Below are 25,610 nucleotides of genomic sequence, written 5' to 3' on the forward strand. Positions count from 1 at the left end.
AATCTTGAGGATCCCTGACGGTGTCTTTAAATGAATCTTAAAAAATTTCAAAGAACTGGTAACAGTCCGGAAGCATCGGAAAGAATAAAAAAAATCGAAAACATCTGAAAGAGAGAATTGAAAAGAAAATGAAGGAATCTGAAAGCATTTGAAAGAATATGGAGGAATTTGTGGGAAGCTGAGAGAATATCAAAGAATCTAGAAAAAACTGGAAGAATTTGGAAAAGTCTGCAGAATAGAACTCAAAAATTTGAAAGAATCTAAGAGAAAATCAGAAAGAAAATGAAAAAATCTGGAGAAATTTGAAAGATTCTGGGAGAAATTGGGAGATTCGAAAAGAATCTGAAGGAATCTAGAGGAACATGGGAGAAAATGAGAGAGATTGAGAAGTTCGGAAAGAATCTGAGGGAATCTGTGAGAATCTCAAAGAATCTAGAAAAATCTGGAAGAACTTAGAAGGGTTTGCAGAAATCTGAAAGTATTTGTAAAGTACTAAAACGATCTGAATAGAACTGGAAAAAATTCGAAAGAATGTGAAACAATCCGACAATATCCAAAAGCATCCGGAATAATCCGAATGAATCCAAAGGAATCCGAAAGGAAGAATCTGGAAGAATCTGAGAGAATTTGAGAGAATCTAGTAAAATGTAGAAAAAACTGGAAGAATCTGGAACAGTCTGCGGGGATCTGAAAGGATCTAAAGCGATCGTAAAAAATTTGAGAGAACCTGAAACGATTTGTAAAGATCTGAAAAATTCTGAGAAAATCTGAGGGAATATTGAGTGATATAGAGATAATTTGAGAAAATAGAAAAAATCTGCAACAAAGTGTAGTTTTTCTAGAAATTTTTGCATTAATTTTTCAACATATTCTCAGAGCCAGGAATTTGTTGCAAAATACTTTAGGTAAATTACACAAATTTATTAGACACAGTGACCATTTTTAACAAAATTTATGAAAAACTTCTTGATATTAAAATTAACCAAATACGAATTAAATTTTCTGAGATAGAAAATTACACATTTTTGACGTGCTTAAAGTTTCTAAAATTTCATTCGATTATTAATTTTTGATAAAAACTATGACCAAAGAAACCTGACTTGACCTGACTTTATTTATCAATTCTAAGACTGCTGCTTGTAAAGTTTAAAGATCTATTTTATAAAACTTCCCAGTGGCATGTAAGTATTTATTGACGTCGTTGACAAATATTGCAAATAAGTACGTCGTGAGACTGCTCCCTGAGGACCCCCGAATCTGCTCGATCCCGTAAGTCAAAAACCGTTGAAAACCCCCGTTCATGTAAAGTACCTCAAAAAGCCCTCCCCGCTTTCACAAAAAGCCCGCTAGTTGGAATCCTTGCTGTCCGCCGCCGATTTTTATTAAAAGAAATTTAATTCAGGTAACCGGAACGAAGACTGCTCCTTTGGTGGTCGGACGGTATGGAAATTGAGTTTGAAGGATTTCTTAATTAAATTTGTCTCGCATAATTCTCTATTTTTTCTCGACTCCTTCCGGCCTTTAGTCTGCGTCTTTTTCTTTTATTTCCAAAGTAACTTCCCTGACTCGAAGTTCGCGACCGTAATGACGAATTGCATCAGCATAACGAGTTTGCCGAGAAAAAGCCGACTAGTTATGAAATAATTCCCAATCAGTCGACTTCCTTTCGGGTCTAGGTGACCTCTTCCCCGTGGAAGAGTCGACGCATTAATCTCAACTAATAAAACTAGGTTCCATTTTAATGCTCGAACTTCGATAGCGTCCTCCCAATTTGTCCGAAAGCTTTTACCTGTAGAAATGGATGGAACTGCAGATTTATAGAAGTTAAGGATAAGAATATAAACATAACATCAGATCGCAAGATGCCATAACAAGAAACTTCCCGGGAAATATATTCCGAAGTTTCCGAGGAGATATCAGTCGTCAGCGTCATTGTGTTTCGAAGCAAATTTACAATTCTTCCGGCATTTGATGCACGAAATAATAACCGCAACACCGAACCGGGATTATAAAAGGTTGTTTTTCAACTAGTTTCAACAAATGGAAAAATATACACTATCTGTAATTTTAATTAGCGCCGGTCGTTCGGACTTACCAGAAGCCCCCTTTTTATCCTTCGATTTAGTTAAGATACTCGTCGGAAGGTGCTAGATTAAAAGTTCCGAGTTTTGACGGCGGCGACAGACTCAATTTCATTTAGAGTTGCACAAGTCAAACTTTAATATTTTTACATTAAAAGGAGAAAATGTAGCAAAATGAGAAAAAGTTGGCAGAGAAAAGCGACGAATTAAGATGCAGCTTTTTACTTCATTAAATTGTTTCGAGTGTTGGAATAAAGTCGGAGCCGCAATGGATCTCAAAATGACGTTACGACACGACTTTTATCAATAATCTGACACGCCCTTACACCGGATTTCACATAATTGAAAATTTATAACATCAATACAACGACAAGCGGGGATAAGATTTCGGAATAAAGTTGTAATTTTTATGCATGAATAATGGAGGGTACTTTTAAGACGCTGCTGCTACGTAGGCAGGTAAGGAAATGAATTTCGCTGAAAAAAAATCGCTCGAGAGATTTATTTAGATCAAGACAATCTGCAATTCATGATAGTGCGATTTTTTGCCGGGTTGCGTCACGAGGAAGTTGGGTTGTGGATATCGTCAATGGGAGAATTTGGTTTTTCTCAACTACGTTTTTAAATCTATAAAATAATTCGGGACATACTAAGTTAGAAAAATGTGTTGTGTTTATACACACAACAACCAGTCGAAAACAATTCAACAGTCGTGATTAGCATTTATATTTTTCATTATGTTTATTTTTACTATTGGGTATAATTTCTGTAAATTACCATTCATTATTGTTGAATGCTAACAAACCGTAGAAGTGATTTTCGAACAAAAACTTAATAGTCAATTGATACATAAAATTACAGCGCATAAAAATAAAACGGAATGAATACAATGAAGTAAGTTGTATTCGGTGCTACATTTGTCGTTTACTACTCAAACTATTGAAACTATACTTTTATTGTATACAGACTACTGTCAAGAATAATAATGGAATCTATTATACCTGAAATAAACTAGGAAACTCTCCTATATTGGTGAAAGTTTCGCTACTCGCCAAGAGATGCCGCCTACTATGCAATACAATCGATTTTAGTACATTTTCAAAACGACAAGTTCTTCAAAACTCAGAAAATATTTGCGAAAATAAATGTAGTTAAATTGAAAAAAACTGACTTTGACTGTTTCATTAAAAAATTTCTTACTTGAGATGTGTAAAACAGAATAGTTTTTGCGGCTGAAAGTGACTTCTGGAGGTTGAAATCTACAAGAAAATGTATTTAGTTGAGTTTCGAAAATGTCAAAATTTGGCCGAAATTTGAAGAAGGGGGGACCATTGGAAGAATTTCACTCTTAAAAAAGTTGTCTAAAAATTGCAAAAAAATTCAGGGACGTAGACTTCGACATGCTGATTCCAAAAATATAGTGTGTTGATTGATGGTCATGGAGCAACATTTTCGAAAGAATCGGTGCGAAATGCGAATTTTTGAAGATTTCTAAAAATTTCGATATTTCAACGGTCGATTCCGGAAAAACGGTTAGAGATATCAAAGAAACGAAGCCGGAAGTGAGTTCTGGAGCTCGAAATCTACAAGAAAATATATTTAGTTGAGATTCGAAAATGTCAAAATTTGGCCGAAATTTGAAGAAGGGGGGACCATTGGAAAATTTCACTCTTAAAAAAGTTGTCTAAAAATTGCGAAAAAATTCAGGGACGTTGAGCTCGACACGCTGATTCCAAAAATATAGTGTGTTGATGGTCACGGAGCAACATTTTCGAAAGAATCGGTGCGAAATGCGAATTTTTGAAGATTTCTAAAAATTTCGATATTTCAACGGTCGATTTCGGCAAAACGACTGAAGTAATCAAAGAAACGATGCCGAATCTGAGTTCTAGAGCTCGAAATCTACAAGAAAATGTATTTAGTTGAGTTTCGAAAATGTCAAAATTTGGCCGAAATTCGAAGAAGGGGGGACCATTGGAAAATTTCACTCTTAAAAAAAGTTGTTTAAAAATTGCGAAAAAATTCAGGGACGTAGAGCTCGACACGCTGATTCCAAAAATATAGTGTGTTGATGGTCACGGAGCAACATTTTCGAAAGAATCGGTGCGAAATGCGAATTTTTGAAGATTTCTAAAAATTTCGATATTTCAACGGTCGATTTCGGCAAAACGACTGAAGTAATCAAAGAAACGATGCCGAATCTGAGTTCTAGAGTTCGAAATCTACAAGAAAATGTATTTAGTTGAGTTTCGAAAATGTCAAAATTTGGCCGAAATATGAAGAAGGGGGGACCATTGGAAAAATTTCATTTTTAAAAAAGTCGTCTAAAAATTGCGAAAAAATTCAGGGACGTTGAGCTCGACACGCTGATTCCAAAAATATAGTGTGTTGATGGTCACGGAGCAACATTTTCGAAAGAATCGGTGCGAAATGCGAATTTTTGAAGATTTCAAAAAATTTCGATATTTCAACGGTCGATTTCGGCAAAACGACTGAAGTAATCAAAGAAACGATGCCGAATCTGAGTTCTAGAGTTCGAAATCTACAAGAAAATGTATTTAGTTGAGTTTCGAAAATGTCAAAATTTGGCCGAAATTTGAGGAAGGGGGGACCATTGGAAAAATTTCATTTTTAAAAAAGCCGTCTAAAAATTGCGAAAAAATTCAGGGACGTAGAGCTCGACACGCTGATTTCAAAAATATAGTGTGTTGATGGTCACGGAGCAACATTTTCGAAAGAATCGGTGCGAAATGCGAATTTTTGAAGATTTCTAAAATTTTCGATATTTCAACGGTCGATTTCGGCAAAACGACTGAAGTAATCAAAGAAACGATGCCGAATCTGAGTTCTAGAGTTCGAAATCTACAAGAGAATGTATTTAGTTGAGTTTCGAAAATGTCAAAATTTGGCCGAAATTTGAAGAAGGGGGGACAATTGGAAAATTTTCATTTTTAAAAAAGTCGTCTAAAAATTGCGAAAAAATTCAGGGACGTAGAGCTCGACACGCTGATTCCAAAAATATAGTGTGTTGATGGTCACGGAGCAACATTTTCGAAAGAATCGGTGCGAAATGCGAATTTTTGAAGATTTCTAAAAATTTCGATATTTCAACGGTCGATTTCGGCAAAACGACTGAAGTAATCAAAGAAACGATGCCGAATCTGAGTTCTAGAGCTCGAAATCTACAAGAAAATGTATTTAGTTGAGTTTCGAAAATGTCAAAATTTGGCCGAAATTTGAAGAAGGGGGGACCATTGGAAAATTTCACTCTTAAAAAAAGTTGTTTAAAAATTGCGAAAAAATTCAGGGACGTAGAGCTCGACACGCTGATTCCAAAAATATAGTGTGTTGATGGTCACGGAGCAACATTTTCGAAAGAATCGGTGCGAAGTGCGAATTTTTGAAGATTTCTAAAAATTTCGATATTTCAACGGTCGATTTCGGCAAAACGACTGAAGTAATCAAAGAAACGATGCCGAATCTGAGTTCTAGAGCTCGAAATCTACAAGAAAATGTATTTAGTTGAGTTTCGAAAATGTCAAAATTTGGCCGAAATTCGAAGAAGGGGGGACCATTGGAAAATTTCACTCTTAAAAAAAGTTGTTTAAAAATTGCGAAAAAATTCAGGGACGTAGAGCTCGACACGCTGATTCCAAAAATATAGTGTGTTGATGGTCACGGAGCAACATTTTCGAAAGAATCGGTGCGAAATGCGAATTTTTGAAGATTTCTAAAAATTTCGATATTTCAACGGTCGATTTCGGCAAAACGACTGAAGTAATCAAAGAAACGATGCCGAATCTGAGTTCTAGAGTTCGAAATCTACAAGAAAATGTATTTAGTTGAGTTTCGAAAATGTCAAAATTTGGCCGAAATTCGAAGGAGGGGGGACCATTGGAAAATTTCACTCTTAAAAAAAGTTGTTTAAAAATTGCGAAAAAATTCAGGGACGTAGAGCTCGACACGCTGATTCCAAAAATATAGTGTGTTGATGGTCACGGAGCAACATTTTCGAAAGAATCGGTGCGAAATGCGAATTTTTGAAGATTTCTAAAAATTTCGATATTTCAACGGTCGATTTCGGCAAAATGACTGAAGTAATCAAAGAAACGATGCCGAATCGGAGTTCTAGAGTTCGAAATCTACAAGAAAATGTATTTAGTTGAGTTTCGAAAATGTCAAAATTTGGCCGAAATTTGAGGAAGGGGGGACCATTGGAAAAATTTCATTTTTAAAAAAGTCGTCTCAAAATTGCGAAAAAATTCAGGGACGTTGAGCTCGACACGCTGATTCCAAAAATATAGTGTGTTGATGGTCACGGAGCAACATTTTCGAAAGAATCGGTGCGAAATGCGAATTTTTGGAGATTTCTAAAAATTTCGATATTTCAACGGTCGATTTCGGCAAAACGACTGAAGTAATCAAAGAAACGATGCCGAATCTGAGTTCTAGAGCTCGAAATCTACAAGAAAATGTATTTAGTTGAGTTTCGAAAATGTCAAAATTTGGCCGAAATTTGAGGAAGGGGGGACCATTGGAAAAATTTCATTTTTAAAAAAGTCGTCTAAAAATTGCGAAAAAATTCAGGGACGTAGAGCTCGACACGCTGATTCCAAAAATATAGTGTGTTGATGGTCACGGAGCAACATTTTCGAAAGAATCGGTGCGAAGTGCGAATTTTTGAAGATTTCTAAAAATTTCGATATTTCAACGGTCGATTTCGGCAAAACGACTGAAGTAATCAAAGAAACGATGCCGAATCTGAGTTCTAGAGCTCGAAATCTACAAGAAAATGTATTTAGTTGAGTTTCGAAAATGTCAAAATTTGGCCGAAATTCGAAGAAGGGGGGACCATTGGAAAATTTCACTCTTAAAAAAAGTTGTTTAAAAATTGCGAAAAAATTCAGGGACATAGAGCTCGACACGCTGATTCCAAAAATATAGTGTGTTGATGGTCACGGAGCAACATTTTCGAAAGAATCGGTGCGAAATGCGAATTTTTGAAGATTTCTAAAAATTTCGATTTTTCAACGGCCGATTTCGGCAAAACGACTGAAGTAATCAAAGAAACGATGCCGAATCTGAGTTCTAGAGCTCGAAATCTACAAGAAAATGTATTTAGTTGAGTTTCGAAAATGTCAAAATTTGGCCGAAATTTGAGGAAGGGGGGACCATTGGAAAAATTTCATATTTAAAAAAGTCGTCTAAAAATTGCGAAAAAATTCAGGGACGTAGAGCTCGACACGCTGATTCCAAAAATATAGTGTGTTGATGGTCACGGAGCAACATTTTCGAAAGAATCGGTGCGAAATGCGAATTTTTGAAGATTTCTAAAAATTTCGATATTTCAACGGTCGATTTCGGCAAAACGACTGAAGTAATCAAAGAAACGATGCCGAAAGTGAGTTCTAGAGCTCGAAATTTACAAGAAAATGCATTTAGTTGAGTTTCGAAAATGTCAAAATTTGGCCGAAATTTGAGGAAGGGGGGACCATTGGAAAAATTTCATTTTTAAAAAAGTCGTCTAAAAATTGCGAAAAAATTCAGGGACGTAGAGCTCGACACGCTGATTACAAAAATATAGTGTGTTGATGGTCACGGAGCAACATTTTCGAAAGAATCGGTGCGAAATGCGAATTTTTGAAGATTTCTAAAAATTTCGATATTTCAACGGTCGATTTCGGCAAAACGACTGAAGTAATCAAAGAAACGATGCCGAATCTGAGTTCTAGAGCTCGAAATCTACAGGAAAATGTATTTCGTTGAGTTTCGAAAATGTCAAAATTTGGCCGAAATTCGAAGGAGGGGGGACCATTGGAAAATTTCACTCTTAAAAAAAGTTGTTTAAAAATTGCGAAAAAATTCAGGGACGTAGAGCTCGACACGCTGATTCCAAAAATATAGTGTGTTGATCGTCACGGAGCAACATTTTCGAAAGAATCGGTGCGAAATGCGAATTTTTGAAGATTTCTAAAAATTTCGATATTTCAACGGTCGATTTCGGCAAAACGACTGAAGTAATCAAAGAAACGATGCCGAATCTGAGTTCTAGAGTTCGAAATCTACAAGAAAATGTATTTAGTTGAGTTTCGAAAATGTCAAAATTTGGCCGAAATTTGAGGAAGGGGGGACCATTGGAAAAATTTCATTTTTAAAAAAGTCGTCTAAAAATTGCGAAAAAATTCAGGGACGTTGAGCTCGACACGCTGATTCCAAAAATATAGTGTGTTGATGGTCACGGAGCAACATTTTCGAAAGAATCGGTGCGAAATGCGAATTTTTGGAGATTTCTAAAAATTTCGATATTTCAACGGTCGATTTCGGCAAAACGACTGAAGTAATCAAAGAAACGATGCCGAATCTGAGTTCTAGAGCTCGAAATCTACAAGAAAATGTATTTAGTTGAGTTTCGAAAATGTCAAAATTTGGCCGAAATTTGAGGAAGGGGGGACCATTGGAAAAATTTCATTTTTAAAAAAGTCGTCTAAAAATTGCGAAAAAATTCAGGGACGTAGAGCTCGACACGCTGATTCCAAAAATATAGTGTGTTGATGGTCACGGAGCAACATTTTCGAAAGAATCGGTGCGAAGTGCGAATTTTTGAAGATTTCTAAAAATTTCGATATTTCAACGGTCGATTTCGGCAAAACGACTGAAGTAATCAAAGAAACGATGCCGAATCTGAGTTCTAGAGCTCGAAATCTACAAGAAAATGTATTTAGTTGAGTTTCGAAAATGTCAAAATTTGGCCGAAATTTGAGGAAGGGGGGACCATTGGAAAAATTTCATTTTTAAAAAAGTCGTCTAAAAATTGCGAAAAAATTCAGGGACGTAGAGCTCGACACGCTGATTCCAAAAATATAGTGTGTTGATGGTCACGGAGCAACATTTTCGAAAGAATCGGTGCGAAATGCGAATTTTTGAAGATTTCTAAAAATTTCGATATTTCAACGGTCGATTTCGGCAAAACGACTGAAGTAATCAAAGAAACGATGCCGAAAGTGAGTTCTAGAGCTCGAAATTTACAAGAAAATGCATTTAGTTGAGTTTCGAAAATGTCAAAATTTGGCCGAAATTTGAGGAAGGGGGGACCATTGGAAAAATTTCATTTTTAAAAAAGTCGTCTAAAAATTGCGAAAAAATTCAGGGACGTTGAGCTCGACACGCTGATTCCAAAAATATAGTGTGTTGATGGTCACGGAGCAACATTTTCGAAAGAATCGGTGCGAAATGCGAATTTTTGAAGATTTCTAAAAATTTCGATATTTCAACGGTCGATTTCGGCAAAACGACTGAAGTAATCAAAGAAACGATGCCGAATCTGAGTTCTAGAGCTCGAAATCTACAAGAAAATGTATTTAGTTGAGTTTCGAAAATGTCAAAATTTGGCCGAAATTCGAAGAAGGGGGGACCATTGGAAAATTTCACTCTTAAAAAAAGTTGTTTAAAAATTGCGAAAAAATTCAGGGACGTAGAGCTCGACACGCTGATTCCAAAAATATAGTGTGTTGATGGTCACGGAGCAACATTTTCGAAAGAATCGGTGCGAAATGCGAATTTTTGAAGATTTCTAAAAATTTCGATATTTCAACGGTCGATTTCGGCAAAACGACTGAAGTAATCAAAGAAACGATGCCGAATCTGAGTTCTAGAGCTCGAAATCTACAAGAAAATGTATTTAGTTGAGTTTCGAAAATGTCAAAATTTGGCCGAAATTTGAAGAAGGGGGGACTATTGGAAGAATTTCACTTTTAAAAAGTTGTCTAAAAATTGCGAAAAAATTCAGGGACGTAGAGCTCGACATGCTGATTCCAAAAATATAGTGTGTTGATGGTCACGGAGCAACATTTTCGAAAGAATCGGTGCGAAATGCGAATTTTTGAAGATTTCTAAAAATTTCGATATTTCAACGGTCGATTTCGGCAAAACGACTGAAGTAATCAAAGAAACGATGCCGAAAGTGAGTTCTAGAGCTCGAAATCTACAAGAAAATGTATTTAGTTGAGTTTCGAAAATGTCAAAATTTGGGCGAAATTTGAAGAAGGGGGGACCATTGGAAAATTTCACTCTTAAAAAAAGTTGTCTAAAAATTGCGAAAAAATTCAGGGACGTAGAGCTCGACATGCTGATTCCAAAAATATAGTGTGTTGATGGTCACGGAGCAACATTTTCGAAAGAATCGGTACGAAATGCGAATTTTTGAAGATTTCTAAAAATTTCGATATTTCAACGGTCGATTTCGGCAAATCCACTGAAGTAATCAAAGAGACGATGCCGAAAGTGAGTTCTAGAGCTCGAAATCTACAAGAAAATGTATTTAGTTGAGTTTCGAAAATGTCAAAATTTGGCCGAAATTTGAAGAAGGGGGGACCATTGGAAAATTTCGCTCTTAAAAAAAGTTGTCTAAAAATTGCGAAAAAATTCAGGGACGTAGACTTCGACATGCTGATTCCAAAAATATAGTGTGTTGATTGATGGTCACGGAGCAACATTTTCGAAAGAATCGGTGCGAAATGCGAATTTTTGAAGATTTCTAAAAATTTCGATATTTCAACGGTCGATTTCGGCAAAACGACTGAAGTAATCAAAGAAACGATGCCGAATCTGAGTTCTAGAGTTCGAAATCTACAAGAAAATGTATTTAGTTGAGTTTCGAAAATGTCAAAATTTGGCCGAAATTTGAGGAAGGGGGGACCATTGGAAAAATTTCATTTTTAAAAAAGTCGTCTAAAAATTGCGAAAAAATTCAGGGACGTTGAGCTCGACACGCTGATTCCAAAAATATAGTGTGTTGATGGTCACGGAGCAACATTTTCGAAAGAATCGGTGCGAAATGCGAATTTTTGAAGATTTCTAAAAATTTCGATATTTCAACGGTCGATTTCGGCAAAACGACTGAAGTAATCAAAGAAACGATGCCGAATCTGAGTTCTAGAGCTCGAAATCTACAAGAAAATGTATTTAGTTGAGTTTCGAAAATGTCAAAATTTGGCCGAAATTCGAAGAAGGGGGGACCATAGGAAAATTTCACTCTTAAAAAAAGTTGTTTAAAAATTGCGAAAAAATTCAGGGACGTAGAGCTCGACACGCTGATTCCAAAAATATAGTGTGTTGATGGTCACGGAGCAACATTTTCGAAAGAATCGGTGCGAAATGCGAATTTTTGAAGATTTCTAAAAATTTCGATTTTTCAACGGTCGATTTCGGCAAAACGACTGAAGTAATCAAAGAAACGATGCCGAATCTGAGTTCTAGATCTCGAAATCTACAAGAAAATGTATTTAGTTGAGTTTCGAAAATGTCAAAATTTGGCCGAAATTCGAAGAAGGGGGGACCATTGGAAAATTTCACTCTTAAAAAAAGTTGTTTAAAAATTGCGAAAAAATTCAGGGACGTAGAGCTCGACACGCTGATTCCAAAAATATAGTGTGTTGATGGTCACGGAGCAACATTTTCGAAAGAATCGGTGCGAAATGCGAATTTTTGAAGATTTCTAAAAATTTCGATATTTCAACGGTCGATTTCGGCAAAACGACTGAAGTAATCAAAGAAACGATGCCGAATCTGAGTTCTAGAGTTCGAAATCTACAAGAAAATGTATTTAGTTGAGTTTCGAAAATGTCAAAATTTGGCCGAAATTTGAGGAAGGGGGGACCATTGGAAAAATTTCATTTTTAAAAAAGTCGTCTAAAAATTGCGAAAAAATTCAGGGACGTTGAGCTCGACACGCTGATTCCAAAAATATAGTGTGTTGATGGTCACGGAGCAACATTTTCGAAAGAATCGGTGCGAAATGCGAATTTTTGAAGATTTCAAAAAATTTCGATATTTCAACGGTCGATTTCGGCAAAACGACTGAAGTAATCAAAGAAACGATGCCGAATCTGAGTTCTAGAGCTCGAAATCTACAAGAAAATGTATTTAGTTGAGTTTCGAAAATGTCAAAATTTGGCCGAAATTTGAGGAAGGGGGGACCATTGGAAAATTTTCATTTTTAAAAAAGTCGTCTAAAAATTGCGAAAAAATTCAGGGACGTAGAGCTCGACACGCTGATTTCAAAAATATACTGTGTTGATGGTCACGGAGCAACATTTTCGAAAGAATCGGTGCGAAATGCGAATTTTTGAAGATTTCTAAAAATTTCGATATTTCAACGGTCGATTTCGGCAAAACGACTGAAGTAATCAAAGAAACGATGCCGAATCTGAGTTCTAGAGTTCGAAATCTACAAGAAAATGTATTTAGTTGAGTTTCGAAAATGTCAAAATTTGGCCGAAATTTGAAGAAGGGGGGACCATTGGAAAATTTTCATTTTTAAAAAAGTCGTCTAAAAATTGCGAAAAAATTCAGGGACGTAGAGCTCGACACGCTGATTTCAAAAATATAGTGTGTTGATGGTCACGGAGCAACATTTTCGAAAGAATCGGTGCGAAATGCGAATTTTTGAAGATTTCTAAAAATTTCGATATTTCAACGGTCGATTTCGGCAAAACGACTGAAGTAATCAAAGAAACGATGCCGAATCTGAGTTCTAGAGTTCGAAATCTACAAGAGAATGTATTTAGTTGAGTTTCGAAAATGTCAAAATTTGGCCGAAATTTGAAGAAGGGGGGACCATTGGGAAATTTCATTTTTAAAAAAGTCGTCTAAAAATTGCGAAAAAATTCAGGGACGTAGAGCTCGACACGCTGATTCCAAAAATATAGTGTGTTGATGGTCACGGAGCAACATTTTCGAAAGAATCGGTGCGAAATGCGAATTTTTGAAGATTTCTAAAAATTTCGATATTTCAACGGTCGATTTCGGCAAAACGACTGAAGTAATCAAAGAAACGATGCCGAATCTGAGTTCTAGAGCTCGAAATCTACAAGAAAATGTATTTAGTTGAGTTTCGAAAATGTCAAAATTTGGCCGAAATTTGAAGAATGGGGGACCATTGGAAGAATTTCACTTTCAAAAAAGTTGTCTAAAAATTGCGAAAAAATTCAGGGACGTTGAGCTCGACACGCTGATTCCAAAAATATAGTGTGTTGATGGTCACGGAGCAACATTTTCGAAAGAATCGGTGCGAAATGCGAATTTTTGAAGATTTCTAAAAATTTCGATATTTCAACGGTCGATTTCGGCAAAACGACTGAAGTAATCAAAGAAACGATGCCGAATCTGAGTTCTAGAGTTCGAAATCTACAAGAAAATGTATTTAGTTGAGTTTCGAAAATGTCAAAATTTGGCCGAAATTTGAAGAAGGGGGGACCATTGGAAAATTTTCATTTTTAAAAAAGTCGTCTAAAAATTGCGAAAAAATTCAGGGACGTAGAGCTCGACACGCTGATTTCAAAAATATAGTGTGTTGATGGTCACGGAGCAACATTTTCGAAAGAATCGGTGCGAAATGCGAATTTTTGAAGATTTCTAAAAATTTCGATATTTCAACGGTCGATTTCGGCAAAACGACTGAAGTAATCAAAGAAACGATGCCGAATCTGAGTTCTAGAGTTCGAAATCTACAAGAGAATGTATTTAGTTGAGTTTCGAAAATGTCAAAATTTGGCCGAAATTTGAAGAAGGGGGGACCATTGGGAAATTTCATTTTTAAAAAAGTCGTCTAAAAATTGCGAAAAAATTCAGGGACGTAGAGCTCGACACGCTGATTCCAAAAATATAGTGTGTTGATGGTCACGGAGCAACATTTTCGAAAGAATCGGTGCGAAATGCGAATTTTTGAAGATTTCTAAAAATTTCGATATTTCAACGGTCGATTTCGGCAAAACGACTGAAGTAATCAAAGAAACGATGCCGAATCTGAGTTCTAGAGCTCGAAATCTACAAGAAAATGTATTTAGTTGAGTTTCGAAAATGTCAAAATTTGGCCGAAATTTGAAGAATGGGGGACCATTGGAAGAATTTCACTTTCAAAAAAGTTGTCTAAAAATTGCGAAAAAATTCAGGGACGTTGAGCTCGACACGCTGATTCCAAAAATATAGTGTGTTGATGGTCACGGAGCAACATTTTCGAAAGAATCGGTGCGAAATGCGAATTTTTGAAGATTTCTAAAAATTTCGATATTTCAACGGTCGATTTCGGCAAAACGACTGAAGTAATCAAAGAAACGATGCCGAATCTGAGTTCTAGAGTTCGAAATCTACAAGAAAATGTATTTAGTTGAGTTTCGAAAATGTCAAAATTTGGCCGAAATTTGAAGAAGGGGGGACCATTGGAAAATTTTCATTTTTAAAAAAGTCGTCTAAAAATTGCGAAAAAATTCAGGGACGTAGAGCTCGACACGCTGATTCCAAAAATATAGTGTGTTGATGGTCACGGAGCAACATTTTCGAAAGAATCGGTGCGAAATGCGAATTTTTGAAGATTTCTAAAAATTTCGATATTTCAACGGTCGATTTCGGCAAAACGACTAAAGAAATCAAAGAAACGATGCCGAATCTGAGTTCTAGAGCTCGAAATCTACAAGAAAATGTATTTAGTTGAGTTTCGAAAATGTCAAAATTTGGCCGAAATTCGAAGAAGGGGGGACCATTGGAAAATTTCACTCTTAAAAAAAGTTGTTTAAAAATTGCGAAAAAATTCAGGGACGTAGAGCTCGACACGCTGATTCCAAAAATATAGTGTGTTGATGGTCACGGAGCAACATTTTCGAAAGAATCGGTGCGAAATGCGAATTTTTGAAGATTTCTAAAAATTTCGATATTTCAACGGTCGATTTCGGCAAAACGACTAAAGTAATCAAAGAAACGATGCCGAATCTGAGTTCTAGAGCTCGAAATCTACAAGAAAATGTATTTAGTTGAGTTTCGAAAATGTCAAAATTTGGCCGAAATTCGAAGAAGGGGGGACCATTGGAAAATTTCACTCTTAAAAAAAGTTGTTTAAAAATTGCGAAAAAATTCAGGGACGTAGAGCTCGACACGCTGATTCCAAAAATATAGTGTGTTGATGGTCACGGAGCAACATTTTCGAAAGAATCGGTGCGAAATGCGAATTTTTGAAGATTTCTAAAAATTTCGATATTTCAACGGTCGATTTCGGCAAAACGACTGAAGTAATCAAAGAAACGATGCCGAATCTGAGTTCTAGAGTTCGAAATCTACAAGAAAATGTATTTAGTTGAGTTTCGAAAATGTCAAAATTTGGCCGAAATTTGAAGAAGGGGGGACCATTGGAAAAATTTCATTTTTAAAAAAGTCGTCTAAAAATTGCGAAAAAATTCAGGGACGTAGAGCTCGACACGCTGATTCCAAAAATATAGTGTGTTGATGGTCACGGAGCAACATTTTCGAAAGAATCGGTGCGAAATGCGAATTTTTGAAGATTTCTAAAAATTTCGATATTTCAACGGTCGATTTCGGCAAAACGACTGAAGTAATCAAAGAAACGATGCCGAAAGTGAGTTCTAGAGCTCGAAATTTACAAGAAAATGCATTTAGTTGAGTTTCGAAAATGTCAAAATTTGGCCGAAATTTGAGGAAGGGGGGACCATTGGAAAAATTTCATTTTTAAAAAAGTCGTCTAAAAATTGCGAAAAAATTCAGGGACGTAGAGCTCGACACGCTGATTCCAAAAATATAGTGTGTTGATGGTCACGGAGCAACATTTTCGAAAGAATCGGTGCGAAATGCGAATTTTTGAAGATTTCTAAAAATTTCGATATTTCAACGGTCGATTTCGGCAAAACGACTGAAGTAATCAAAGAAACGATGCCGAATCTGAGTTCTAGAGCTCGAAATCTACAGGAAAATGTATTTAGTTGAGTTTCGAAAATGTCAAAATTTGGCCGAAATTCGAAGGAGGGGGGACCATTGGAAAATTTCACTCTTAAAAAAAGTTGTTTAAAAATTGCGAAAAAATTCAGGGACGTAGAGCTCGACACGCTGATTCCAAAAATATAGTGTGTTGATGGTCACGGAGCAACATTTTCGAAAGAATCGGTGCGAAATGCGAATTTTTGAAGATTTCTAAAAATTTCGATATTTCAACGGTCGATTTCGGCAAAACGACTGAAGTAATCAAAGAAACGATGCCGAATCTGAGTTCTAGAGTTCGAAATCTACAAGAAAATGTATTTAGTTGAGTTTCGAAAATGTCAAAATTTGGCCGAAATTTGAGGAAGGGGGGACCATTGGAAAAATTTCATTTTTAAAAAAGTCGTCTAAAAATTGCGAAAAAATTCAGGGACGTTGAGCTCGACACGCTGATTCCAAAAATATAGTGTGTTGATGGTCACGGAGCAACATTTTCGAAAGAATCGGTGCGAAATGCGAATTTTTGGAGATTTCTAAAAATTTCGATATTTCAACGGTCGATTTCGGCAAAACGACTGAAGTAATCAAAGAAACGATGCCGAATCTGAGTTCTAGAGCTCGAAATCTACAAGAAAATGTATTTAGTTGAGTTTCGAAAATGTCAAAATTTGGCCGAAATTTGAGGAAGGGGGGACCATTGGAAAAATTTCATTTTTAAAAAAGTCGTCTAAAAATTGCGAAAAAATTCAGGGACGTAGAGCTCGACACGCTGATTCCAAAAATATAGTGTGTTGATGGTCACGGAGCAACATTTTCGAAAGAATCGGTGCGAAGTGCGAATTTTTGAAGATTTCTAAAAATTTCGATATTTCAACGGTCGATTTCGGCAAAACGACTGAAGTAATCAAAGAAACGATGCCGAATCTGAGTTCTAGAGCTCGAAATCTACAAGAAAATGTATTTAGTTGAGTTTCGAAAATGTCAAAATTTGGCCGAAATTCGAAGAAGGGGGGACCATTGGAAAATTTCACTCTTAAAAAAAGTTGTTTAAAAATTGCGAAAAAATTCAGGGACATAGAGCTCGACACGCTGATTCCAAAAATATAGTGTGTTGATGGTCACGGAGCAACATTTTCGAAAGAATCGGTGCGAAATGCGAATTTTTGAAGATTTCTAAAAATTCCGATTTTTCAACGGTCGATTTCGGCAAAACGACTGAAGTAATCAAAGAAACGATGCCGAATCTGAGTTCTAGAGCTCGAAATCTACAAGAAAATGTATTTAGTTGAGTTTCGAAAATGTCAAAATTTGGCCGAAATTTGAAGAAGGGGGGACCATTGGAAAATTTCACTCTTAAAAAAAGTTGTCTAAAAATTGCGAAAAAATTCAGGGACGTAGAACTCGACATGCTGATTCCAAAAATATAGTGTGTTGATGGTCACGGAGCAACATTTTCGAAAGAATCGGTACGAAATGCGAATTTTTGAAGATTTCTAAAAATTTCGATATTTCAACGGTCGATTTCGGCAAATCCACTGAAGTAATCAAAGAGACGATGCCGAAAGTGAGTTCTAGAGCTCGAAATCTACAAGAAAATGTATTTAGTTGAGTTTCGAAAATATCAAAATTTGGCCGAAATTTGAAGAAGGGGGGACCATTGGAAAATTTCGCTCTTAAAAAAAGTTGTCTAAAAATTGCGAAAAAATTCAGGGACGTAGACTTCGACATGCTGATTCCAAAAATATAGTGTGTTGATTGATGGTCATGGAGCAACATTTTCGAAAGAATCGGTGCGAAATGCGAATTTTTGAAGATTTCTAAAAATTTCGATATTTCAACGGTCGATTCCGGAAAAACGGTTAGAGATATCAAAGAAACGAAGCCGGAAGTGAGTTCTGGAGCTCGAAATCTACAAGAAAATATATTTAGTTGACATTCGAAAATGTCAAAATTTGGCCGAAATTTGAAGAAGGGGGGACCATTGGAAAATTTCACTCTTAAAAAAAGTTGTCTAAAAATTGCGAAAAAATTCAGGGACGTAGACTTCGACATGCTGATTCCAAAAATATAGTGTGTTGATTGATGGTCACGGAGCAACATTTTCGAAAGAATCGGTGCGAAATGCGAATTTTTGAAGATTTCTAAAAATTTCGATATTTCAACGGTCGATTTCGGCAAAACGACTGAAGTAATCAAAGAAACGATGCCGAATCTGAGTTCTAGAGTTCGAAATCTACAAGAAAATGTATTTAGTTGAGTTTCGAAAATGTCAAAATTTGGCCGAAATTCGAAGAAGGGGGGACCATTGGAAAATTTCACTCTTAAAAAAAGTTGTTTAAAAATTGCGAAAAAATTCAGGGACGTAGAGCTCGACACGCTGATTCCAAAAATATAGTGTGTTGATGGTCACGGAGCAACATTTTCGAAAGAATCGGTGCGAAATGCGAATTTTTGAAGATTTCTAAAAATTTCGATATTTCAACGGTCGATTTCGGCAAAACGACTGAAGTAATCAAAGAAACGATGCCGAATCTGAGTTCTAGAGTTCGAAATCTACAAGAAAATGTATTTAGTTGAGTTTCGAAAATGTCAAAATTTGGCCGAAATATGAAGAAGGGGGGACCATTGGAAAAATTTCATTTTTAAAAAAGTCGTCTAAAAATTGCGAAAAAATTCAGGGACGTTGAGCTCGACACGCTGATTCCAAAAATATAGTGTGTTGATGGTCACGGAGCAACATTTTCGAAAGAATCGGTGCGAAATGCGAATTTTTGAAGATTTCAAAAAATTTCGATATTTCAACGGTCGATTTCGGCAAAACGACTGAAGTAATCAAAGAAACGATGCCGAATCTGAGTTCTAGAGTTCGAAATCTACAAGAAAATGTATTTAGTTGAGTTTCGAAAATGTCAAAATTTGGCCGAAATTTGAGGAAGGGGGGACCATTGGAAAAATTTCATTTTTAAAAAAGCCGTCTAAAAATTGCGAAAAAATTCAGGGACGTAGAGCTCGACACGCTGATTTCAAAAATATAGTGTGTTGATGGTCACGGAGCAACATTTTCGAAAGAATCGGTGCGAAATGCGAATTTTTGAAGATTTCTAAAATTTTCGATATTTCAACGGTCGATTTCGGCAAAACGACTGAAGTAATCAAAGAAACGATGCCGAATCTGAGTTCTAGAGTTCGAAATCTACAAGAGAATGTATTTAGTTGAGTTTCGAAAATGTCAAAATTTGGCCGAAATTTGAAGAAGGGGGGACAATTGGAAAATTTTCATTTTTAAAAAAGTCGTCTAAAAATTGCGAAAAAATTCAGGGACGTAGAGCTCGACACGCTGATTCCAAAAATATAGTGTGTTGATGGTCACGGAGCAACATTTTCGAAAGAATCGGTGCGAAATGCGAATTTTTGAAGATTTCTAAAAATTTCGATATTTCAACGGTCGATTTCGGCAAAACGACTGAAGTAATCAAAGAAACGATGCCGAATCTGAGTTCTAGAGCTCGAAATCTACAAGAAAATGTATTTAGTTGAGTTTCGAAAATGTCAAAATTTGGCCGAAATTTGAAGAAGGGGGGACCATTGGAAAATTTCACTCTTAAAAAAAGTTGTTTAAAAATTGCGAAAAAATTCAGGGACGTAGAGCTCGACACGCTGATTCCAAAAATATAGTGTGTTGATGGTCACGGAGCAACATTTTCGAAAGAATCGGTGCGAAGTGCGAATTTTTGAAGATTTCTAAAAATTTCGATATTTCAACGGTCGATTTCGGCAAAACGACTGAAGTAATCAAAGAAACGATGCCGAATCTGAGTTCTAGAGCTCGAAATCTACAAGAAAATGTATTTAGTTGAGTTTCGAAAATGTCAAAATTTGGCCGAAATTCGAAGAAGGGGGGACCATTGGAAAATTTCACTCTTAAAAAAAGTTGTTTAAAAATTGCGAAAAAATTCAGGGACGTAGAGCTCGACACGCTGATTCCAAAAATATAGTGTGTTGATGGTCACGGAGCAACATTTTCGAAAGAATCGGTGCGAAATGCGAATTTTTGAAGATTTCTAAAAATTTCGATATTTCAACGGTCGATTTCGGCAAAACGACTGAAGTAATCAAAGAAACGATGCCGAATCTGAGTTCTAGAGTTCGAAATCTACAAGAAAATGTATTTAGTTGAGTTTCGAAAATGTCAAAATTTGGCCGAAATTCGAAGGAGGGGGGACCATTGGAAAATTTCACTCTTAAAAAAAGTTGTTTAAAAATTGCGAAAAAATTCAGGGACGTAGAGCTCGACACGCTGATTCCAAAAATATAGTGTGTTGATGGTCACGGAGCAACATTTTCGAAAGAATCGGTGCGAAATGCGAATTTTTGAAGATTTCTAAAAATTTCGATATTTCAACGGTCGATTTCGGCAAAATGACTGAAGTAATCAAAGAAACGATGCCGAATCGGAGTTCTAGAGTTCGAAATCTACAAGAAAATGTATTTAGTTGAGTTTCGAAAATGTCAAAATTTGGCCGAAATTTGAGGAAGGGGGGACCATTGGAAAAATTTCATTTTTAAAAAAGTCGTCTCAAAATTGCGAAAAAATTCAGGGACGTTGAGCTCGACACGCTGATTCCAAAAATATAGTGTGTTGATGGTCACGGAGCAACATTTTCGAAAGAATCGGTGCGAAATGCGAATTTTTGGAGATTTCTAAAAATTTCGATATTTCAACGGTCGATTTCGGCAAAACGACTGAAGTAATCAAAGAAACGATGCCGAATCTGAGTTCTAGAGCTCGAAATCTACAAGAAAATGTATTTAGTTGAGTTTCGAAAATGTCAAAATTTGGCCGAAATTTGAGGAAGGGGGGACCATTGGAAAAATTTCATTTTTAAAAAAGTCGTCTAAAAATTGCGAAAAAATTCAGGGACGTAGAGCTCGACACGCTGATTCCAAAAATATAGTGTGTTGATGGTCACGGAGCAACATTTTCGAAAGAATCGGTGCGAAGTGCGAATTTTTGAAGATTTCTAAAAATTTCGATATTTCAACGGTCGATTTCGGCAAAACGACTGAAGTAATCAAAGAAACGATGCCGAATCTGAGTTCTAGAGCTCGAAATCTACAAGAAAATGTATTTAGTTGAGTTTCGAAAATGTCAAAATTTGGCCGAAATTCGAAGAAGGGGGGACCATTGGAAAATTTCACTCTTAAAAAAAGTTGTTTAAAAATTGCGAAAAAATTCAGGGACATAGAGCTCGACACGCTGATTCCAAAAATATAGTGTGTTGATGGTCACGGAGCAACATTTTCGAAAGAATCGGTGCGAAATGCGAATTTTTGAAGATTTCTAAAAATTTCGATTTTTCAACGGCCGATTTCGGCAAAACGACTGAAGTAATCAAAGAAACGATGCCGAATCTGAGTTCTAGAGCTCGAAATCTACAAGAAAATGTATTTAGTTGAGTTTCGAAAATGTCAAAATTTGGCCGAAATTTGAGGAAGGGGGGACCATTGGAAAAATTTCATATTTAAAAAAGTCGTCTAAAAATTGCGAAAAAATTCAGGGACGTAGAGCTCGACACGCTGATTCCAAAAATATAGTGTGTTGATGGTCACGGAGCAACATTTTCGAAAGAATCGGTGCGAAATGCGAATTTTTGAAGATTTCTAAAAATTTCGATATTTCAACGGTCGATTTCGGCAAAACGACTGAAGTAATCAAAGAAACGATGCCGAAAGTGAGTTCTAGAGCTCGAAATTTACAAGAAAATGCATTTAGTTGAGTTTCGAAAATGTCAAAATTTGGCCGAAATTTGAGGAAGGGGGGACCATTGGAAAAATTTCATTTTTAAAAAAGTCGTCTAAAAATTGCGAAAAAATTCAGGGACGTAGAGCTCGACACGCTGATTACAAAAATATAGTGTGTTGATGGTCACGGAGCAACATTTTCGAAAGAATCGGTGCGAAATGCGAATTTTTGAAGATTTCTAAAAATTTCGATATTTCAACGGTCGATTTCGGCAAAACGACTGAAGTAATCAAAGAAACGATGCCGAATCTGAGTTCTAGAGCTCGAAATCTACAGGAAAATGTATTTCGTTGAGTTTCGAAAATGTCAAAATTTGGCCGAAATTCGAAGGAGGGGGGACCATTGGAAAATTTCACTCTTAAAAAAAGTTGTTTAAAAATTGCGAAAAAATTCAGGGACGTAGAGCTCGACACGCTGATTCCAAAAATATAGTGTGTTGATCGTCACGGAGCAACATTTTCGAAAGAATCGGTGCGAAATGCGAATTTTTGAAGATTTCTAAAAATTTCGATATTTCAACGGTCGATTTCGGCAAAACGACTGAAGTAATCAAAGAAACGATGCCGAATCTGAGTTCTAGAGTTCGAAATCTACAAGAAAATGTATTTAGTTGAGTTTCGAAAATGTCAAAATTTGGCCGAAATTTGAGGAAGGGGGGACCATTGGAAAAATTTCATTTTTAAAAAAGTCGTCTAAAAATTGCGAAAAAATTCAGGGACGTTGAGCTCGACACGCTGATTCCAAAAATATAGTGTGTTGATGGTCACGGAGCAACATTTTCGAAAGAATCGGTGCGAAATGCGAATTTTTGGAGATTTCTAAAAATTTCGATATTTCAACGGTCGATTTCGGCAAAACGACTGAAGTAATCAAAGAAACGATGCCGAATCTGAGTTCTAGAGCTCGAAATCTACAAGAAAATGTATTTAGTTGAGTTTCGAAAATGTCAAAATTTGGCCGAAATTTGAGGAAGGGGGGACCATTGGAAAAATTTCATTTTTAAAAAAGTCGTCTAAAAATTGCGAAAAAATTCAGGGACGTAGAGCTCGACACGCTGATTCCAAAAATATAGTGTGTTGATGGTCACGGAGCAACATTTTCGAAAGAATCGGTGCGAAGTGCGAATTTTTGAAGATTTCTAAAAATTTCGATATTTCAACGGTCGATTTCGGCAAAACGACTGAAGTAATCAAAGAAACGATGCCGAATCTGAGTTCTAGAGCTCGAAATCTACAAGAAAATGTATTTAGTTGAGTTTCGAAAATGTCAAAATTTGGCCGAAATTTGAGGAAGGGGGGACCATTGGAAAAATTTCATTTTTAAAAAAGTCGTCTAAAAATTGCGAAAAAATTCAGGGACGTAGAGCTCGACACGCTGATTCCAAAAATATAGTGTGTTGATGGTCACGGAGCAACATTTTCGAAAGAATCGGTGCGAAATGCGAATTTTTGAAGATTTCTAAAAATTTCGATATTTCAACGGTCGATTTCGGCAAAACGACTGAAGTAATCAAAGAAACGATGCCGAAAGTGAGTTCTAGAGCTCGAAATTTACAAGAAAATGCATTTAGTTGAGTTTCGAAAATGTCAAAATTTGGCCGAAATTTGAGGAAGGGGGGACCATTGGAAAAATTTCATTTTTAAAAAAGTCGTCTAAAAATTGCGAAAAAATTCAGGGACGTTGAGCTCGACACGCTGATTCCAAAAATATAGTGTGTTGATGGTCACGGAGCAACATTTTCGAAAGAATCGGTGCGAAATGCGAATTTTTGAAGATTTCTAAAAATTTCGATATTTCAACGGTCGATTTCGGCAAAACGACTGAAGTAATCAAAGAAACGATGCCGAATCTGAGTTCTAGAGCTCGAAATCTACAAGAAAATGTATTTAGTTGAGTTTCGAAAATGTCAAAATTTGGCCGAAATTCGAAGAAGGGGGGACCATTGGAAAATTTCACTCTTAAAAAAAGTTGTTTAAAAATTGCGAAAAAATTCAGGGACGTAGAGCTCGACACGCTGATTCCAAAAATATAGTGTGTTGATGGTCACGGAGCAACATTTTCGAAAGAATCGGTGCGAAATGCGAATTTTTGAAGATTTCTAAAAATTTCGATATTTCAACGGTCGATTTCGGCAAAACGACTGAAGTAATCAAAGAAACGATGCCGAATCTGAGTTCTAGAGCTCGAAATCTACAAGAAAATGTATTTAGTTGAGTTTCGAAAATGTCAAAATTTGGCCGAAATTTGAAGAAGGGGGGACTATTGGAAGAATTTCACTTTTAAAAAGTTGTCTAAAAATTGCGAAAAAATTCAGGGACGTAGAGCTCGACACGCTGATTCCAAAAATATAGTGTGTTGATGGTCACGGAGCAACATTTTCGAAAGAATCGGTGCGAAATGCGAATTTTTGAAGATTTCTAAAAATTTCGATATTTCAACGGTCGATTTCGGCAAAACGACTGAAGTAATCAAAGAAACGATGCCGAAAGTGAGTTCTAGAGCTCGAAATCTACAAGAAAATGTATTTAGTTGAGTTTCGAAAATGTCAAAATTTGGGCGAAATTTGAAGAAGGGGGGACCATTGGAAAATTTCACTCTTAAAAAAAGTTGTCTAAAAATTGCGAAAAAATTCAGGGACGTAGAGCTCGACATGCTGATTCCAAAAATATAGTGTGTTGATGGTCACGGAGCAACATTTTCGAAAGAATCGGTACGAAATGCGAATTTTTGAAGATTTCTAAAAATTTCGATATTTCAACGGTCGATTTCGGCAAATCCACTGAAGTAATCAAAGAGACGATGCCGAAAGTGAGTTCTAGAGCTCGAAATCTACAAGAAAATGTATTTAGTTGAGTTTCGAAAATGTCAAAATTTGGCCGAAATTTGAAGAAGGGGGGACCATTGGAAAATTTCGCTCTTAAAAAAAGTTGTCTAAAAATTGCGAAAAAATTCAGGGACGTAGACTTCGACATGCTGATTCCAAAAATATAGTGTGTTGATTGATGGTCACGGAGCAACATTTTCGAAAGAATCGGTGCGAAATGCGAATTTTTGAAGATTTCTAAAAATTTCGATATTTCAACGGTCGATTTCGGCAAAACGACTGAAGTAATCAAAGAAACGATGCCGAATCTGAGTTCTAGAGTTCGAAATCTACAAGAAAATGTATTTAGTTGAGTTTCGAAAATGTCAAAATTTGGCCGAAATTTGAGGAAGGGGGGACCATTGGAAAAATTTCATTTTTAAAAAAGTCGTCTAAAAATTGCGAAAAAATTCAGGGACGTTGAGCTCGACACGCTGATTCCAAAAATATAGTGTGTTGATGGTCACGGAGCAACATTTTCGAAAGAATCGGTGCGAAATGCGAATTTTTGAAGATTTCTAAAAATTTCGATATTTCAACGGTCGATTTCGGCAAAACGACTGAAGTAATCAAAGAAACGATGCCGAATCTGAGTTCTAGAGCTCGAAATCTACAAGAAAATGTATTTAGTTGAGTTTCGAAAATGTCAAAATTTGGCCGAAATTCGAAGAAGGGGGGACCATAGGAAAATTTCACTCTTAAAAAAAGTTGTTTAAAAATTGCGAAAAAATTCAGGGACGTAGAGCTCGACACGCTGATTCCAAAAATATAGTGTGTTGATGGTCACGGAGCAACATTTTCGAAAGAATCGGTGCGAAATGCGAATTTTTGAAGATTTCTAAAAATTTCGATTTTTCAACGGTCGATTTCGGCAAAACGACTGAAGTAATCAAAGAAACGATGCCGAATCTGAGTTCTAGATCTCGAAATCTACAAGAAAATGTATTTAGTTGAGTTTCGAAAATGTCAAAATTTGGCCGAAATTCGAAGAAGGGGGGACCATTGGAAAATTTCACTCTTAAAAAAAGTTGTTTAAAAATTGCGAAAAAATTCAGGGACGTAGAGCTCGACACGCTGATTCCAAAAATATAGTGTGTTGATGGTC

Source organism: Zophobas morio, unplaced genomic scaffold (assembly GCF_036711695.1).
Source record: "Zophobas morio isolate AGI-343-1 ecotype UQ-CSIRO unplaced genomic scaffold, CSIRO_AGI_Zmor_V1 ptg000014l, whole genome shotgun sequence".
In the NCBI taxonomy this organism is placed as follows: Eukaryota; Metazoa; Arthropoda; class Insecta; order Coleoptera; family Tenebrionidae; genus Zophobas; species Zophobas morio.